The sequence below is a fragment of the Saimiri boliviensis genome, chromosome Y, assembly GCF_048565385.1.
Source record: "Saimiri boliviensis isolate mSaiBol1 chromosome Y, mSaiBol1.pri, whole genome shotgun sequence".
In the NCBI taxonomy this organism is placed as follows: Eukaryota; Metazoa; Chordata; class Mammalia; order Primates; family Cebidae; genus Saimiri; species Saimiri boliviensis.
In genome coordinates, this window is record NC_133471.1 from 15873923 (window position 1) to 15894589 (window position 20667).

Consider the following 20667-nt stretch of genomic DNA (forward strand, 5'->3'; position numbering starts at 1 on the left):
CGTAGACCTGCAAGAGTCCGAGCGAGAGTTTCCACCGCCCGAGCGGACAAATTCCACTCCAGCAAGATACTAGGCAACTGTCCTCCCAGGCGCCTGCCCCGCCCACTTCCTCAAGCCTCTCCGCAGCCCTCGCCCCAGCAGACAGCGCTGGTGCCCCTCTCTCTCCTCTCGATCTTGATCTTGGAACACTCAGTACCGTCTACCTGGCCTGCCGACTGAACTCAGATGCTTCATGTGTTCCCTGTGGGTCAATGGCCTGCCACACTCATGATGACAGTCAGGGCACAGCGCTTCCATGCGCACAATTCCAAAGGGCAGGCAGCCCGCGTGTGCCCGCACCCAGCGCCGCCTGCCGCAAGCTCCCAGGGCTTCTCACGGAGGCTTGCCCGAGGAGGCTGGGGCTGCAGGCCAGCCGGGGGGCGTGGCCTCCAGGGACCCTCGCACTGACTGGCTGCTGGGGGAGGCCTGCGGTCTGCGTCGCGCTCAGACAGCCTTTGGAGGCAGTTCGCCCTTGAAGTCCGGCGCATGCGCCCTGGGGGTCCGCCAAGCCACCCGCAGGCTCCCGCGAGCGCAGGAGAGCAACGAGGAGGCCTTGGGGGAGGAGGAGGAGGCGCTGCTGGTGGAGGACGACATAATGGCGGAAGTGGAAGTGGTGGCCGAGGAGGAAGCCGATGTGGAGCGGGAGCAGCAGGACAAACGGGCACAGCCGGGGCCTGGGCCCATGACGCCAGAGTCTGCACTGGAGGAGCTGCGGGCCGTTCAGCTGGAGCTGGAGCCTATTAATGCTCGAGCCAGGAGGGCCTTTTCTCAGCAGACGGAAAAGCTGGAGCGCAGGCGCAAGCCCCACCTGGACCGCAGAGGCGCCATCATCAGGGGCATCCCCGGCTTCTGGGCCAATGCCGTATCCTTTTCAGCACTTTTTCTGTGTGTCCACTTGAAAGATGCCCTAGGGGAACTGTAAGTCACTTACGGGCAGCTCAGCGGGGATATGACTATTCTGGAAACCACGGTGAGGTGCCAGTTGCGAGTTGCCGCGTGAAAGTCTGGCTGTGGAAAGCCGGAGCGGTCGCGGGTCCTGCTCTCTGGCCTGCGGCACAGAGACCCTTCCTGATGCCGAGCAGCAGGAGTTTGAGTCGTCTTTTTAAAGAGCAGAAGCGACTTCTCGCCAGAAGAGTTTTTCTGACAATCGAGCTATTGAGAACGGAGTGCGGTTGCTCCCCCTTGCCAGTCAGATCTGGGACAGGGCATTTTCGGGTATAAGCTGCTTCTGCCACTCCTGAGACAGCAGCAGCCCTCTGCAGGTTGTCCCAGTCAGCCTCAGAATTATACACACTCCGTGAACCCACGAGGCCTTAATTCGGGGGAGGGGGTGGGGAAACGAAGGTCACACACTCAAGCAGATCTCAGAAATCCTGTACCCCAGCCTTAGAGCGTCTTCCCTGTTCCTTCGGGCTCTTAGATCTGCTTCCCTGTTGCGTGTAGCTCTTCCTTCCATCCATGGGAAGGCTCTTTGACCTAAGTCAGATTGCGAACCACCGCCAGATGTCAGCCCTGATCACTGACCAAGATGAAGACATGCTTAGCTACATGATCAACTTGGAGGTGAGGCTGTGAAGACTGAGGCCAGAAGGTTTAGTGGGGAGGGGAAAGGGAAGCAACTCCTTGCTGTCAGCAACAGTGGGCACCTCCCCTGAAAAGATACTTAAGCTTTCTCCACTTTCTCCTGACAGGAAACCAAGCATCCTATTCATGTCTGCAAGATCGTGTTGTTCTTTCGGAGCAACCCCTACTTCCAGAATAAAGTGGTTACCAGGAGTATCTCGTGAACCTCACAGGTGACTGGTGGCCTCCCAGGAGGGGCAGTGGAAGGAAGGTGGTTGGTGGGTGGATCACTGACAACGTGGGCGAAAGGAAGGTGGTGGGTGGGCGGATCAAGCCCACTTCCCACAAAATTCCCTCTCTGTAGAATACAGGCCTTCTCATTCCACTCCAATTCAGTGCTATCAGCGTTATGAACGTGAGGCCTATCACCGCAGACACCACAACAGCAGCCGTAACTTCTTCAACTGGTTTTCTAACGACAACTTTGCAGGATCTAACAGAATTGCTGAGGTGGGTCCTCCCTGGGAAACATCAGGAATGACCCCCCGGTGTGTTCCCAGCTTGGCTCACCACTCTAAGCCCTGATGAGGCCTTTCCCAATTGATTCCTCTGATAGATCATAAGTAAGGACCTGTGGCACAATCCCCTGCAATACTGCACGAGGATGAAGCCACCTGAAGAGGGAACAGAGATTTCAGGTGCGCCGTTCAGTTGGAGCTAGAGCTGACTGATCCTCAGGATGAGGAGGTGGACACACCTCTATGCAGGGAGCCTGCATGGATGCTCCATTCGGAAACGTAGAAATTCCTCGACAGGGAGACAGAGAGTGACAGAATCCAGTACATTTAGGGCATTTGGGCTGAAAGAGGCACATCAGAGTCTGTACTGCTCGGCAGGTTAGAGCTGGGGAGTCTTAAGCCCAGGGAACCAGAGTCTGTTTCCAGACACACTGAAAAGCGAGGCTGAATCATTAACTTCAGTTTGTGGCACTTGTTTCCATGGCTGCCAACCCACCAGCAGTCATCCCACCAGCCCCTTAAGATTGGGCTCCCTGGATATGCCTCCTTGCCACAAACCATAATGACTGTTTCGACTGATGTTCTTCTACTGTAGCCCGATCAGATTTCTGTGTGCTTTTACGGGACTACGTGTCTGGTTAGCTGACTTTGGTCACAGCGAGAAAATGCTGGCAGTGGGGCAGGTGTGACAGAGAACAGCTTGTAACATACGGTAGGAGGAAGTTTAGGAGACAAAAAAAGGGGAACGGGTAGTCTTTTCTGGGCAGGCCTTATAATTAAAACATTTAAAACTATTGCTCAGAGGAAATGCATTTTGACATGCAGTTGTGTTTCTCTACGGGACTCCCAGATTTCGAGTGGAATATGATGGTGTGCCAGACTTTACCTGAAACAGCAGAACTCCTAAAAAGTGCCTACATTATTTAGATGTCAGTACTCCACATGGTCTTATGCACAGGAAATAAAAGAAAGAGAGATCCTGTCATAAAAGAATGCAGACAGGAAGAGGGAGTGAACTTGGATTTTATGGAGTGAAAATAAACACTGTCAAGGATGTTTGACTCTGTGTGTGTGTGTGCCTGGGGGAGGGGTTGTGTCTTCTGTCGGTGTATTGGCATGTGTGCGTGTGTGCGTGTGTATGTGTACGTGGGGGTATGTGTGTGTGTAGCAGTAGTTCAAGGAAAGGGGATAATGGGCACTAAGATATCCAGGGCCCAGTTTGCTGGGACAAGGCACCTCCAAAATCCTTTGTTTGGGGTATCATAAGACACATTAAGCTAGGAAAGGATGATGGAAATCTTGAAGTTCACTTATATGTTGAATTCACATGTTCTTCTTGTATAGGTGAATGCATAATAACCTCTCTGGTGATTTTATGGGACAATCCTCTCGGATCCCAGCAACATGATAAGAAATGGGCATGTGAGGTGTATGGAGGGAATGTGAGAAAGGATACAGACACATGTGGGAAGGCGTTTGGGATACACCTTTTTAAAATTTCTATTTCTTCACGCATAGGTGACTAAGGGAAAACACAGACATACAGAGGTGAGGGGAATGGGGGTGGATCCATGAAATACAAGAACGCCAGCAGCTCAGACCGGGAAATGTCCAGGGACTTGCCTGTTACCAGGACATCAGAAAAGGTCTTGCCCCAATGTAATGCATAAGAAAAAAGTGAGGAAAGGGTCTTGCCATGATTTTTCTAGGAGGTAACTACATAATGAGAAGATTGTAAGTAAATCCCATGACCAGTTTTGGGGCTGGTCTTTTTTAAAATGGTGGTAGGGAAGACCTTTTCCCATGGAAGACAGCAAACCATCAACTGTCCCCTGTGGACTGGAGTGTCAGAGGCACGTCGCTCCGGCGCACTGACCACCCCATAAAGTGACTGCAGCTGACTGGCCTTCCTCCTCAAATCCTACATGCAATTCAGTCTAGTGATTTCACATGGGTCCCAATGTTTTATCAGAGAAAGTGCTTGACTCTACCATCGGTATAATAAAAACAATTATACATCTTTTCTTTGTACTATGTAAACTTTCTGAAAATCTTATTTTGGCCAGTGAGGTGCCCACACCTTCAAGCCCAGCACTTTGGGAGGCCAAGATTGGTACATCACCTGTGATCCGTAGTTCGAGGCCAGACTGACCAACACGGAGAAACCCAATCTCTACCAAAAATACAAAAATTGGCCAGACATGCTGGTGCATGCCTGTGATCCCAGCTCCTCGGGAGGCTGAGGCAGGAGATGCACTTGAAACCTGGGAGGTGGACGTTGTGGTGAGCAGAGATCACGGCACTGCACTCCACCTGGGCAACAAGGCTGAAACCCCATCTAAAAAAGAATGTGTTTTAAGCTCTGGGTAACACGAACAAGTCTGCAGGTTGGTTACATAGGTAAACGTCTTTCAAGGTGCTTTGCTGAAACAGACAACACATCACGTAGGTATTAAGGCCACCATGCTTGAGCTATTGCTCCTGATGCTCTTCCCCCCCCACTCACACTGAGAGGTGCTGGTATGTGATGTTCTCCTCCCTGTGTCCATGTGTTCTCATCTTTCAGCTCCCACTTAGGAGTGAGAACATGCAGTGTTTGGATTTCTGTTCCTGTGTTAGTTTGCCGAGAATGAGGGTCTCCAGATCCATCGACGTCCCTGCAAAAGACATGATGTCATGTATGAACATATTTTTAAAGGCTTTCCTAGAAAAACAGAGCATACAGCTGCACTCACATACATAGCAGCATGATTCACAACAACCCAAAGATGGAAATAACACAATCCATGGATGAGCGGGTAAACAGAATGTGGTCTGTGCAATCAGTGGAATACTATACAGCCAAGAAAAGGGATAAGGCTCAAACCCAGGTGGCAGTGTGGATCAACCTTGAAGACATCAGGCTGAGTGAGAGAAGCCAGGCATGAAAGGCCACATAGCGTATGGCTTCATTTATCTAAAATGTCTAGAACAGGCACAGATTTCAGAGACAGAAACTAGAACTGAGTGGCAGAGAGTAGGAAGGTGGAATGGGGATCTGGTGTTTCTCTTCTTTTCTTTCTTTGTCTTTATTTGACATGCAGTCTTCCTCTGTCAGTCAGATTGGAGTACAGTGGCTCCATCTTGGCTCACTGCAGCCTCCACCTCCCAGGTTCAGGGAATTCTCTGCCTCAGCCTCCCAAGTAGCTTGGAATTACAAGTGAGTGCCACCAAGCTCAGCTGATTTTTCCATTTTAGTAGAGACAGGATTTCACCGTTTTGTCCAGAATGGTCTTGATCTCTTGACTTCCTGATCTGCCGGCCTTGGCCTCCCAAAGTGCTGGGGTTACAGGCATGAGCCTCCTTGCCTCCCGCAGAAATTGGTGCTTAATGTGGACCGTTTCTGTTTGGGAAGATGGAAACATTCAGGAGGTGGATGGTGAAGATGGTTGCATAATTATTTGAATGTACTTATTACCAGTGAAATGCACTCTTTATAATAGCTGAAATCATAGAGGCAATATTATGTGTGCTCTACCACAATGATAAAAAATTATATTGCTGTTGACAGGAAAAGAAGCTTTCTTCTGTGGAAAAGGATAACATTTAGCTGGCAACAATGAACACTGCCCAACATTAAATATATATATATATTTGAGATGGAGTCTGACTCTCAGCCAGGCTGGAGTACAATGTCAGGATCTCAGCTCACTGCAACATCTGCTTCCCTGGTTCAAATGATTATCCTTCTTCAGCCTGTGAAGTAGCTGGGATTATAGACACAAACTCCATGGCAATTTTGTCAGCCTGGTTGTTTTTCTCTGCCTCTCTTGCTTTTCACCTTGTGACTGATCCTTTTCATTTACAGGCAATGGACTCTCCTTATAGAGAGTGTCAATTTGGCTAAACAGGACACCCAATGCACCCACCTGGTATGAACTGGGTAACAAAATCCATCCTTTCTTGGAATTCCGGTGATACTTATTATCGAAAGTGAATTGCATAAAAACAAGTGCAGATGGTTGTAGATGTGTGGTGTTACTTCTGAGGCCTCTGTTCTGTTCCATTGGTCTATATGGCTGTTTTGGCACCAGTACCGTGCTGTTTTGATTACTGTAGCATTGTAGTATAGTTTGAAGCCAGGTAGCATGACATCCCCCAGCTTTGTTTTTTTTAGTTTTTAGTGCTGTCTTGGTTATTTGGGCTTTATTTTGTTTCCATGTCAAGTTATGCAGCACTGTTTACAATAACAAAGAGTAGGAACTCATCCAATTGCCCATCACTGATAATCTGGATAAAGAAAATGTAGCTCATATGCATCAGGGAATACTATGCAGCCATAAAAGAAGGATGAGTTCATGTCCTTTGCAAGGATGTGGATGAAGCTGGAAACCATCAGTCTCAGCAAACTGACACCGGAAGAGAAAACCAAACACTGCATGTTCTCACTCATAAGTGGGAGTTGAACAATGAGAACATATGGACACAGGGAGGGGAACAACACACACTGGGGCCTGTCAGAGGATGGGGTTTAGGGGAGTGGTAGCAAGGTGTGGTGGGGCTAGGGAAGGCATAGCATTAGGAGAAATATCTAATGTAGACGATCGGGGTGGTGAATGCAGCAAAGTACCATGCCAAGTGTATACATATGTAGCAAAGCTGCATGACATGCACACGTACCCCAGAACTTAAAGTATGTTAATAATAAAAATTAAAAAAAAAATGCACGTGTGGGGCATTCTCTGGGGCACTCATTTATAGAACCTGTGGGATTTCTTCATAATGCATTTTTCCCTGAATGTTTTTCTTCAGCTTCTCTGAGTTGAGGGGACACAGCCCTGTCTCTACTCTTCCCAGTCAGGGGGTGTTTTCAACCCAAATGGGTTTAATAGGGTACCCGGCCAGTCAGCTCAGCACACACTCCGTTTTACTCCCCGTAAACTGGTGTTTATTCTCTGGCAAGATGGATGCTGTTCATATCAGCTTTCAAAATGGCAGATAAACATTGCCGGTTAATAAGTGCTATTAGCAGATAAGTATCTGTAATTCCATCCGCAGAGTAATTTTCTTTCCAATAATGCAATTTGCAATTGTGAATGATGCAGTAGCTTCTATCTCTGTGGATTACCAGCTCAGCTTTGCCTCCTCCTCTCTCAGATGATTCGGGGTGCTTTGAGGCAGCCTGGTTCCCTTCAGAGCTGGAACTCTCCAGAGCCGATATTTGCTTGTCTTTCTGGATTCTGAGCACATCTTGGACAGTGGAAACCTGGAATGTTCTTGCCTTCCCACAAGAGATTGACATCCCTGGCCACCCAGACACGGCTTCCTCAGACAGGACAACCCGGCTTGCTCTCTCTAAATTCCTTCTCATCGATATCATCAGTTCACAGAAGAACCAGGAGCATTGTCGGACAATTTAACAAGCACATTAAAAAGAAAAAAGAAAGGTGTGTGTGCGGGGGATGTGGTGGCTCACACATGTCATCCCAGCAATGTGGAAGGCTTAGGTGGGTGGATCACCTGAGGTCAAGACCAGCCTGGGCAACATGGGGAAACCCTGTCTTTATGAATACAAAAAATAGGCTGGGTGTGGTGGCTCATGCCAATAATCTCAGCACTTTGGGAGGCCAAGATGGGCAGATAACTGGAGGTCAGGAGTTCAAGACCAGTCTGGGCAACATGGTCAAACCCTTTCTCTAGTAAAAATACAAAAAATAATCTGGGTGAGGTGGCGGGTGAGGTGGCTCACGCCTATAATCCCAGCACTTTGGGAGGCCAAGACAGGTGGATCCCCTGAGGTAGGGTTTCGAGAACAGCCTGGCCAACATGGCGAAACCCCAACTCTAATAGCACACCAAAAAAAAAAAAAAAAAAGCCAGGCGACATAGCAGTTGCCTGTATTTACAGCTACTTGGTAGGCTGAGACAGGAAAAATAGTTTGAACTTGAACCCTAGAAGTGGAGGTTGCACTGAGCTGATAACACACAACTGTACACCAGCCTGGGTGACAAACTGACACCCCGTCTCTATCTTTAAAAAAAGAAAGAAGGAAAAGAAAAGGAAAGAAAAGAAAAGAAATGGATTTTATACACACCATATAATAGTATGCAGTCATGAAAAATAAGAAAATAATACCTTTTACAGCAAGTTGGATGGATCTGGAGAGGACTGTCCTGAGCAGTGTAATTCAGAAACAGAAAGAAAAATATCACGTGTTCTCATTTACGAGAAGAAACTGCACTATGATACAAAAGGGCACACAGAATAAAATAATAGACAGTAGAGTCTCAGAAGTTGGGAATATAGGAGTGGGGTAAAAGAGGAAAAATTATAAGCCAGCATACAACCTGTCCAGGGAGAAGTCTAGCAGTAGGGCCACAGAGGAGAGTCCCACAAAGAGCATCGCATAGGGACAGATTGTGGGAAGTAGAAAACTTCCTTTCTAAAGTTCCTTTCTTCTTAATGAACAAGTGTGCTCATAACTTTGTGAAGCCCTATCCTATATACCTGTTAGACATGGTGTGCTTACAAGCACATACTACACTCTATGGCCTTGTACTTAATCTGTGCTGGACTTGGCCACAGGCGTGTCCCAGCTCTACATTGCTTTTAGCTGTTCAGAGAAGTTTTAGCTTGTTAGCCAATTGTATTCTGGTTAAATGGTGAGGTCTGGCTCCAGCCAAGAGAGATCAGACAAAGCAGCAAGGACGACCCCACATGCGTCGGGGATAATTGTGTATGTTTTCCTTTCTTCATTTTACTCTGGTGGCACGATGGCTAGTGAGGGTCCTCTTCCCGCAGCCCAGGAAGCAAAAATTGCATTGCTGAAAGATACTTTTTCTCAGTTCTGATTTCTCTTTCCAACACCGAGCATCTATTTCCAACACAAATGCTCTCCTTCTCACAGACAGACATCCCAAAGAGTGGTTGGGAGCCGCTGGGGAAACTTGAGTCACAGTGCCCTTCCTCCTGGGGTCACCTGAGGAAGTCAGTCTGGACAGAGCAGTGTGGTGATGCCAGAAGCTAATCCCACCTAACAGCTCCCAGGGAGGGAGGTTTCAGCATGCTCGGCTTTCAAAGCCTCCGGCTCAAGTCAGAAATGCTGCCGTTTCCCAAAGATCAGAAAGCCATGTGTTTATTGGAGCATGTCTAAGCACATCTCCATCCCTCCCTTTCCTGAAGTGAGGATGACCCAGATCAAAATGGGAACTGAGGCAGATGTCAGCTGCGAGGAGCCATCATTGGGAACCCCGTTTCTGCATGTATCCGTCTAAGGGGGTGCCAGCCTGTGCCCGGCTGCTACTTATTAATATGGATTTTCACGTGCCTGGGTGGAGAGGCAGTCCTCAAGCCTCTCAGGCTTGTGGTCCCTTGGTTTCCTTGGTAACTAACTCCAAATGCACCAAAGCTGGGCTCTGCTCCTCCTTCTCTGCTGTTGGAGGGCTGGGCACAGGCTGGCCAGGTGGCCAGCTCCTCACCTCACCTGTGCACTCCGGGGCCAGTGGGGAGGATTTTGATCACGAGAGGCACCTGTCCCATGAAGACCCTTCATGCCATGATCACCGGGCCCTGCTAAACCCTGGGGATGACATACCCCCAGATCTGTCAGAGGGCATCTCATTCTTATCTCCAAAGTCTACAGAGTGGAAGAAACTATGGATCTAGTGTTGATTCCTTCTTGGTTTATTTGATTCGTTGTTTTATATTTTTTTTATTTTTATTTTTTGAGAAAAAGCTATGGATGTATTTGTTCTCTCATTCTTATTTTATTTATTTAATTTTATCTTTTTTTTTTTTTTTTGAGAAGAAATGAAGGTGTGTGCATGGATTCCTTCTCACCTTATTTAATTAATTAATGTTACTTATGTTTGAGAAGAAATGATGGATCTATGTCTGGATTCATTTTTACTTTAATTAATTACTTTTATTTACTTTTTGAGAAGAAACTATGCATCCATAGATTGATTATTCTCATTTTATTTCATTAATTTTATTTATGTTTTTGAGAAGAAACTATGGAATTTGGTGCTGATTAATTCTTGTTTTACTTAATTAATCAGTGTTATGTTTTTGAGAAGAAATAATGGATCTATGTACGGACCCATTCTTAGTTTAACTAATTGTATTTTCCTTTTGAAAAGAAACTACACATCTATGTACTGATTCGTTCTTTTTTTATTTAATTAATTAATTTTATTTTTTAGAAGAAGTCATAGATCTAAGTGCAGATTCATTCTTGTTTTATTAAGTTAATTGTATTTATTTTTTGAGAGGAAATCATAGATCTAGGTAGAGATTCATTCTCACTTCATTTAATTAATTTTATTTACTTTTTTGAGATGATATAATGCATCTAGTTGCTCATTCCTACTTGTTTAATTAAGTAATTGTATTAATTTTGTCAGAAGAAAATGTGGATCTAGGGATTTATTCATTCTTAATTTAATTCATTAATTTGTTTTAATTTTTTTAAAAATACAACAGAGGTAGGTGGTGATTCATTCTGTTTTATTTCAATAACTTTATTCATTTTTTGAGAAGAAACTTTAGATCTACCTGTTGGTTCATTCCTATTTAATTAATGAATTTGCTGTGATATTCTCACTCTGTGTCACTCAAGGTGTGAGAGAATATTCCCAGCATATGACATAATTCTTTTTTATTATATATATATATATATATATATATATATATATATATATATATATATATATATTGGAGATAGGGTATAGCTCTTTTTACCCCAGACTAGGGTGCAGTGGTGAGATCTCGGCTCATGACAACATCAGCTTCCTGGGTTTCAAGTGATTCTCCTGCCTCAGGCTCTCATGTAGCTGAGATTACAGGCACTTGCCACCACACCCAGCTAATTTTTGTATTTTTAGTAGAGACGAGGTTCCCCATGTTGGCCAGGGTGTTCTGGGTTTCCTGATCTTGTCATCTGCCTGCCTGCACTTCCCTAACTGCTGGGATTACAGGTGTGAATCACCAGGCCCAGCCATATTACATTATTATTATTATTATTATTATTATTATTATTATTATTATTATTATATGGAGTTTTGCTCTTGGTGCCCAAGCTGGTGTGCAGCGGCATGAAGTCCACTCACTGCAACCTCCACCCTCAGGTTCAAGTGATTCTCCTGCCTCAGCCTCTGGAGTAGATGGGTGACAGCTGCTAGCCACCATGCCTGGCTCAGTTTTGCATTGTTAGTAGAGTTTGGGTTTCACCATGTGGGCCATGCTAGTCTTGAACTCCTGGCCTCAAGTTAGATTTACTTACTTCTAGGAGTAGCAGATTTTGTGTTGAGTAGGACAGGAAACTCAGTATCTATGCTCAAAACCTTAATTTTGGGCTGGGCTTGGTGGCTCACACCTTTAATCCAGGAACTTTGGAAGACTGAGGTGGGTGTATCACCTGAGGTAGGGAGTTCAAGACCAGCCCGACCAACATGGTGACACCCAGTCTCTATTAGAAATATAAAAATTGTCCCATCCCAATGGTGGGTGTCTGTAGTCCCAGGTACTCATCAGCCTGAGCCAGGACAATCGCTTGAACCTGGGAAGTGGAGTTTGCAGTGAGCTGAGCTGTAGCCCCTAAACTCCAGGTGGGCAGCACACTAAGACTCCATCTCAAAAACAAAACAAAACAAAACATAATATAATTCTGAGTAATGGCTCTTCTCCGGCTGTCCCCCAGACATTGGAAAGGGAAGACATGTATTTTTGCAAATTTTTAAAATTTTTTAATGTTTATAATTTTTGGAGATGGAGTGCCACACTGTCACCAGGCTGGAGTGCAGTGGTGCCACATCAGCTCACTGCAGCCTCTGCCAGCCAGGTTCAGATGATTCTCCTCCCTCAGCCTCCAGAGTAGGTGGGATTACAAGTGTGAGACACCATGCCTGGCCTTAGGGGACACATTTTCTATGAATTTTCCTGGGAGCAAGGGTGTTAAAGATACAACGTCCTTCAGCAAATGTAAAGAAAAGACAGGAATTCCACCAAATTACAGGAAATCCATCAAATTTGCATACAACAAATCTCTAGGTTACACAGATTAAAGTTTCCCAAATTGGTTATTGTTTCTTTCTTTGAGATAGAGATTTTGCTCTTGTTACCCAGGCTGGAGTGGAGTGGCACCATCTGGGTTCACTGCAGCGTCCCCCTACCAGGTTCAAATGACTCTCCTGCCTCAGCCTCCCAAGTAGTTGGAATTACAGGAATGTGCCACCCTGCCTGGATAATTTTATATTTTTAGTAGCAGCAGGTTTCTCCATGTTGGATATGCTGGTCTCGAACTGCTGAACTCAGGTAATCCTCTCTCCTTGGCCTACCAAAGTGCTGTGATGACAGAGGTGCGCCACTGGGCCTGACCGTTATGATGATGCTTATTATTATTGAGACAAGTCTGGCTTGTTGCTTAGGTTGGAGTGCAGTGGCTTGATCTCAGCTCACTGCAACCTCTGCCTCCCGGGTACAAGGGATTCTCCTCCCTCAATCTCCCAAGTAGCTGGGATTATAGGTACATAACACCATGCATTGTTAATTTTGTATTTTTAGTAGAGATAGGGTTTTATCATGTTGGTCAGGCTGATCTTGAACTGATGGCCTCAGGTGATCCTCCTTCCTCAGACTCCCAAAGTGCTGGGATTACAGGCATTAGCCACCATGCCTGGCCTAACAGCTACTTTTATCTCTACCTCCTTTAAGTTTTCTGCTTGCATACTCTGAAGACTTTGAGTCCCTTTCCTCTGTACAGAAAATGTCCCTCTTACCAGCCCTTTCCAAAAAGCTGTCTCAATTTTCTGGAAACCTCCCGTCCGGTATCCATCATCCACACACATTTTTGTCACCAAATACCTGCTTTTCTCCCCGGAATGACATTTGTCTTTCTCACAGGGCCTTTCACTCTGCAATCAGAAGAGATTTCTAAAAAATTAGGTTCCATGTCTGCCTTGGGACAATATTTTTGATGAGCATGGTGGACGTGTGCCTGGCAGGCTGAAGTTATCACAGTCTTGGGAGCATTCTGACAGGGTTACTAGGCTCAGTAATGCCCTGCAAAGACTGTCTCAGAGGGGACACAGTTCCCTGTTATTTCTAATCAGGACCCTGAGTGTAGATTTTCCCGTGTCTACAAGCAGGAGGCTTTTTCCGATCCGATTGTCTTTTTTTTTAGAAGTGTCTGTTCCTATCCTTCACCCACTTTTGGATGGGGTTCAACTGACACAAGAACAGAAAATCAAACACCGCATGTTCTCACTCATAAATGGTTGTTGAACCATAAGAACACATGGACACAGGGAGGGGCACATCACACACTGTGGCCTCTCACGCAGGTATGGGGGCTAAGAAAGGGATGCAAGGGGATGGGGAATTGGAGATGGATGGCAGGGGCTGTGTACTGGGGGGAATAGCAGGGGGTGGGGCTTATGCTTATGGCCAGAATAGCAGATGTTTAGAGGTTAGGGCAGGAATAGCAGTTGGTGGGGATTTAGGGGACAAAGAGCAGGGAGTGGGAGCTAGGGGAAGAATAGCAGGAGTTAGGGGCTAGGGGAAGGACAGCAGGGCAGTTATGGGGCTAGGGGAGGAATAGCAGGGTGTGGGGACTAGAGGAGGGACAGCAAGGTTTGCAGGTCAGGGTAAGGATAGCTTGGGAATAGGGGACTAGGGAATGGACAGCAGGGGGTTGGGAGTAGGGGAGGAATAGTAGGGTGTGGGGGCTGGGGAGGGATAACATTAGCAGAAACCCCTAAAGTAGATGATGGTGTGATGAATGCAACAAACCAATGAGACGCATATACACCTATGTAATAAACCTGCACTTTCTGCACGTGTACCCTACAACTTTAATAATGATTACTTTAAAAGCAGGAGGGTCTTTCTCCTGAAGATTAGGCACCCACTTAAGACTTGGGGACTCGGTGGATCCTGTTTTCTTTTCTATTTTTCTTCTTTTGAGATGGAGTCTCACTATGTTGCCCAGTGTGGAATGCAGTGGCATCATCTCGACTCACTGCACCCTACACTTCCTGGGTTCAAGCGATTTCCTGCCTTAGCCTCATGAGTAGCTGAGACTACAGGCACCTGCCACCAAAGCAGACTAATTTATTTATTTTTTTTAGTAGAGATGGCGTTTTACCATGTTGGCCAGGCTGGTCTTGACTTCCTGACTTATTATCCAAACACCTCGGTCTCCCAAAGTGCTGGGATTACAGGGATGAGCCACCAAATGCAGCCCTGGGAAAGTGTTTTCAAGAAGAAAACACTTGATGCCTTGATGGGAGCACTGGCAGACAACAAAGAAATGAATGCAAAATCTGCAGATTTTGATAGAAGTGAAATTGGGAAATACGTTTCTCATTGACTCCTGAATTGACAGTCAGATATTGTGTTACTACAGAATAATTTCTCCCCCACCCCTAATATTGCTCATGATGGAAATATTAGCAACTTTGGAAAACTTGAAAAAAAATATTTTTATTTTCATTGTGAATTTCATTCTTTCTCCCAGGCTGGAGTGCTATGATATGATCTTGGCTCACTGTAATGTCTACCTCACGGGTTCAGGTGACACTCCTGCCTTACACTCCCAAGTAGCTGAGATTACAGGCAAACACCACCACACTGGGCCACCTTAAGTATCGGTTTTAAGTAGAGACTGGGTTTTACCATGTTTTCCAGGCTGGTCTCCAACTCCTGACCTCTGGTGATGTGTCCACATCGACCTCTCAAAGTGCAGGGGTTGCAGGTGTGAGTCACTCTGCCCAGTCATGACCAGCTAACACGGTTTCACCATGTTGGCCAGGCTGGACTCAAACTCTTGACCTCAGGTGCTCCACCTGCCTCAGCCGCCCAAAATGCTGGGATTACTGGGCTGAACCTCCACACCAGGTCTGGAGAAGCTGAATAAACAAATAATGACACATTTCCACCTAGCTGTCACAATCACAGATCATTTTTATGTCTCCATTACTCTTTGTCCTACTCTCCACCTAATGACAATAAAAGCAATTATACATCTTTTCTTTGTACCATGTAAACATTTTGAAAACCTCATTCTGGCCAGTGTGGTGCCCACACCTTCAATCCCAGCACTTTGGGAAGCCAAGGTGTGTGGATCACTTAAGATCTGTAGTTCGAGGCCAGACTGACCAACACGGAGAAACCCAATCTCTACTAAAAATACGAAAAATTGGCCTGTCATGCTGGTGCATGCCTTTGATCCCAGCTACTCGAGAGGTTGAGACAGGAGAATCTCTTGGAACCTGGGAGGTGGACGTTGGCATGAGCCAGAATCACTGCACTGCACTCCACCTGGGCAACAAATCTGAAACCTCATCTAAAAAAGAATGTGTCTTTAGCTCTGGGGAACACAGACAAGTGTGCAGCTTAGTTACATAGGTAAATGTGTGTCACGGTGGTTTGCTGCAGCAGCCAACTCATCACCTAGGTATTAAGGCCATCGTGGTTTAGCTATTTGCTCCTGATGCTCTTCCTTCCACCACTTACCCTGAGAGGTGCTGGTGTGTGATGTGCGCCTTCCTCTGTCCATGTGTTCTCATTTTTCAGCTCCCACTTAGGAGTGAGAACATACAGTGTTTGGATTTCTGTTCCTGTGCTAGTTTGTCGAGAATGAGGGTTTCCAGATCCATCAACATCCCCACAAAGGAAAAGACGTCATGTGTGAACGTATTTCTCCAGGCTTTCTGAGAAAAACACAGCATACTGCTACACGCACACACATGGCAGCATGATTCACCACAGCCCAAAGATGGAAATAACCCAGGTGTCCAATCCATGGATGAACGGCTACACAGAAGGTGCTCTGTGCACTCAGCGAAATACTGTACAGGAAAAGGGATGAGGCTCAAACACAGGCGGCAGTGTGAATGAACCTTAAAGACATCAGGCTGAGTGAGAGAAGCCAGGCATGAAAGGCCACATAGCATATGACTTCATTTATCTAAAATGTCTAGAACAGGCACATATTTCAGAGACAGAAACTGGAACTCTGAGTGGCAGAGACTAGGAAGGTGCAATGGGGAATTGGTGTTTCTCCTCTTTTCTTTCTTTCTCTTTGTTTGAGATATAGTCTTCCTCTGTTACCCAGATTGGAGTATAGGCAACTGTCTGCATCAGCCTCCCAAGTGGCATGGAATTACAAGTGAGTGCCACCACGCTCAGCTGATTTTTCCATTTTAGTAGAGACGGGGTTTCACCCTTTTGGCCAGAATGGTCTTGATCTCTTGACTTCCTGAACTGCCTGCCTTGGACTCCCAAAGTGCTGGGGTTACAGGCTTGAGCCTCCTTGCCTAGTCTGGAAATTGCTGCTTAATGTGGACAATTTCTGTTTGGGAAGATGGAAACATTCTAGAGTTGGATGGTTATGTTGGTCGCATAATTATTTGAATGTACTTATTACTAGTAAATTGCACTCTTTAAAATAGCTGACATCATAGAGGCCTTATTATTTGTGCTCTACGGCAAGGTAAAAAAATTATATTGTTGTTGACAGGAAAAGAAGCTTTCTTCTGTGGAAAAGGATAGCATTTAGCTGGAAACAATGAACAGTGCCCAACATTAAATATATAAATATATATATTTGGGATGGAGTCTGACCCTTTCGCCCAGGCTGGAGTACAGTGGCAGGATCTCAACTCACTGCAACCTCTGCTTCTCCTGCCTCAGCCTGTGACCTAGCTGGGATTACAAATTCAGAGCCAATTCTCCAGAGGCCTGGGAATAATCAGCTAGGTCCTTTCCTAGGATCCCCACAATGGTCCCACTTCTGCAATCCTGCCAGACCCTGGGCAGTCATAGTGCACCACCCAGCTGAAGAAGTTCAGGTTGGCAATATTCTGCCTACAGCTGGGGGCTTTACCTTCATGATCCCAGGACCACAGGACTGCAGTGAAATAAGAAATCCTGTATCCTAGAGGAAGAGGAGTCAGGAAGGCCCGAGCCAGGCATATCCTTCCACATACAACTTCCTATACCATGCCAGGAGGCACTCCTTATGGAAAATGTAACAGGATAATCCTTAATGATCATTTCACAGCAGAAGTAAAGGTTGGAAAGAGAAAAACACCTTTATTCTGTGGCCCATTACTGGAGCTGTCTGACTTCCTCAGCCTGCATGGCTGAAGAGAAAGGACAGACTCAAAGAGACCAATCATCTAGTTGGACGGAGGTGGCCTGGTAGCTGGGGTGGTGCATGTGTTTCCCCTGCCCAGCTCTTCCCTGAAATATGCTGGGGCCTAAAGGGGCAACCCCACCCTTACCCAGACACATGAGCCCTCCTGAAGACCCAGTCCCCGTTACCTGACCTGCAAATCCGTCACGTAGCTAAGCAGGACTTCATCATGCTTTCTGATGCTGGTCGACATTTGGGTGTGCTGTGCAATCTGCCTCGGGTTAAGGAGCTTCCATATGATTGGCTGTGCATGCCACAAAACACCCTGCAACTTTGCAAGAGCACCAAGAGTGTAGGACGGGGCTATGCCCCAACCTCTGACATGGAACTCTTCCTTGGTGGTCCTCTCTCACTGTCCAGATTTAGGGCACTGACATGGCTGTGATGGTCTTGGGGGCAAGGTCGACATGACCGAGAAAGCCTCTACTAACCATCAGCCAGGCACAGAAAAAGTGAGCAGCCAGCTGGGGGCAGGGTGGCGTGGTGTAAGGCAGCTGCTTCCTACGCGTTGCTGAGCTGCACAGGTGGTGCTGCTGTCCAGGTGTGCAGTGTCCTCTTCTCCTGTTCTCTCTGAGGAGAGCAATGGAGCTCACACATGTTCAGGGCCTACACCCCCTTAGGTGCAGCCCCGCCAGAGGGAATACTATGTGTCAGGGGTGCCAGTGCCTGCCTTGCAGAGGACAGCAGTCCTTTGCACCACGAACAGCCTTAACTACCTTGGTCTTCTGGGGTGAGCATGCTGGAAGGAGGCATGAGGGCAGGGGTGGCTTAATGGTTGCCATGGGCATGCAGACTCCCTTTCAGACAGGGGCTTTCCCAGAGAAATGTGCCCTTGAACTTTCTGCTGTGGATGAAGGCTTTTCGGTGAGGCTATTCCCCTTGCTAGTGATGAGCTTGGCTCCCCATCCCTACCCTGTGCTCTCACGCAGGCATAAACAAGCTGCCCTCTGACCTACTGGATGCTGGCATTGGCTCCCCTCCCTTTCCATATCCCTGCCTTCTGCCTTAACTCTAGCACCTCTGGCCTGGCTCCACCAAAGCCTGCCTTGGGAAGTCTGAGCTCAACTCTGCTGCCAGTCATCCCAAATGGGCAGTTGCAAGGATACTGCTCTGGTCCACAATCCCCCGGCTCTGTGCACTAGTCACCCTCTCCTACTTCCAGGCTGAACACAATGCCCTCCTCCGGCCTCCCACAGGCAACTGCCTCTGCTGCTCAACACATGCCAGGGAACCCCTACATCTTTCAGACCAGTCCTTGAAAAACCGGTGGGCCTCGCCCTGCTGAGCATCTGTTGCTAAAGCTAAGTGGACCCAGGGCTCCTGGGATGCCCCACCGGGCTGCCATTCCATGAATGCACCTTGGGTCCTGGGCCCCAGCAGGATCAGTTATGCCCAGCAGCCCGGAAGACACAGGGCAGGCCCTGGACCTGCGAAGCCCTGACGGCAGCGGTGCATGCCGCTGTTGCCCACTGGCGGGAACCTCTGGGTTGGCAATGCAGTGTCTTGCGTGCACAAAGCACAGCCTGTACACAGTCCATCCACGGGTGACCCTGGCAGCTGGCCACCGATGTGCCTAGGACTCAGCAACAGAGGAATGCTCCAGGGAGTCCAGCATCCTTAGGGAGGAAACATGGCACTCGGGATTTGTATTCGCCTAGACCTGCCAAGAGTGCAAAGTCCACCCCAGCAAGGTTCCAGGCAGCTTTCCTCCCACTCGCCTGCCCCTCCCCACTTCCCCCAAGCCTCCTCCGCGCCGCCCTTGCCCCAGCAGCCAGCGCTGGTCCCTCACCCTCTCCTCTGGATCTGCAACATTCAGGACCATCTGCCTGGCCTGCCTAAGGAAGTGAGACGTTTCATGTGTTCGCTGTGGGTCAACCGCCTGCCACAGTCATGATGGCAGTTAGGCCGTGGGACTTCCACGCCCACAATTCCAAAGGGCCCGCTGCCCGCCTGGCCTGCACGTGAACCCAGAGTCACTGGGCGGAAACTCCGCCAACTCTTCACCCATCGCTGGCGGGAGGAGGGTGGAGCTGCAGGACACCCAGATGCGGCCACGCCCCTCCGCCCTTGAAGACCGCCACCCACCGTCGCACTGATTGGCTGCCGACAGAGGCTGTTTCGGCTACTTCCGTAGGGCTGCGGGGGATCTTTCTTTCCCGCCCAGTCCGCTTCTGGGCCTCTCAGTCAGCGGCCGGAGCTAGAGGCTTCCAAAGCCAGATGCAAGCAGCCTGAGGGCCCGGTGACCCAGAGGCTGTTTGTCCTGCTGAGAAGCACCTGTAATTTCTGTTTCTCTGGTCAGGTTGGTCTCACCAGGCGTTCGGAAGTTGTCAATGAAAGGGGCTGGGGTTTTCAGTGTGCGGGTGTTGAATTATGGGAGGAGACGGTAGAGCGGGGTCGTCCTTAGCGCCCGTGAGAAACTCGGGTTTGTTAAACTCACGGAGGTTTCTTGAGGATTCTTCCTTTTACTGTTGGACATGTCCGATGTGGGGGCAGCTTGTGGGAGAGGGACCTCGGGCGCCATTGTTTTCCTGTGCACGTTTTATTGAAACGGTTTTTCTCTGTCAGTGTGGTCATAACTCAAATACACAGGCAGTGTACTTAACGCAGTGTGACGAGGGAAACAACAAAAGCTTGTACTTTTAGTTAGCACGTTTCAAATGTCTGATTTTCTTCACAGGACGTAGCATGCTAAGGTTGGCATAAATTGCGTGACTTTCGGGTTTGCAGAAGTCTGCAAGCATGAATAATCAGTTTAAATTTGCCTCTTTTAAACCTGTGATTGCCTCCCTCTTTCCATGACAGTATTTGAAAGACGTTTCCTGTATCTCTGGAACCGTCAATAATTTAAATGGAAGACGTGTTTGCAGTGGAGATCAATGGCGGTAGATAGGCTAAAACGGAAGCAAATAGATGCGCTTAAGGTTTTGTATTGACCTGGCAAACTAACGTACTCCTGTAATCCCAACATTTTCGGAAGTGAAGGTGTAAGAATGACTTGAGGTCACGAGTTGGAAGCTAGCCTGAGTAACGTAATGGGGGTTGTTCAATCTGTTGCCATTCTGGCACCAGGGACCGGTTTAGGGGAAGGCAGCTTTTCCACAGACAAGAAGTTGGTAGGGGGAAGAAGGCGGCCAGTGGACTTGCTGCTGAGGGAGAGGCGGTAGCTTAGCATGGGGCAGGAGGTAGGGCGGGGCTTCTGCTCGGAACAGCGTGGTGGGGAAGTTTGGCTGCAGCTGGGCTGGGTCGATCGCAGGGTGGGGCAGCATGGTGGCAGGGAGGACGTTGTCATGCAGCTGTGGCACCTCACGTCATTTTCAGACGTTACAATCTCATAGGGAGATTGCCAGTGAGATTTCTCGCATGCGTAGG

General features: G+C 47.7%; 1 pseudogene; it reads left to right on the forward strand.

The window, feature by feature from the left end:
• The first annotated feature begins 295 nt into the window (after positions 1-295).
• LOC141582953 (testis-specific Y-encoded protein 3-like) lies at positions 296-7519 on the forward strand (annotated as a pseudogene).
• The last annotated feature ends 13148 nt before the right edge of the window (positions 7520-20667 follow it).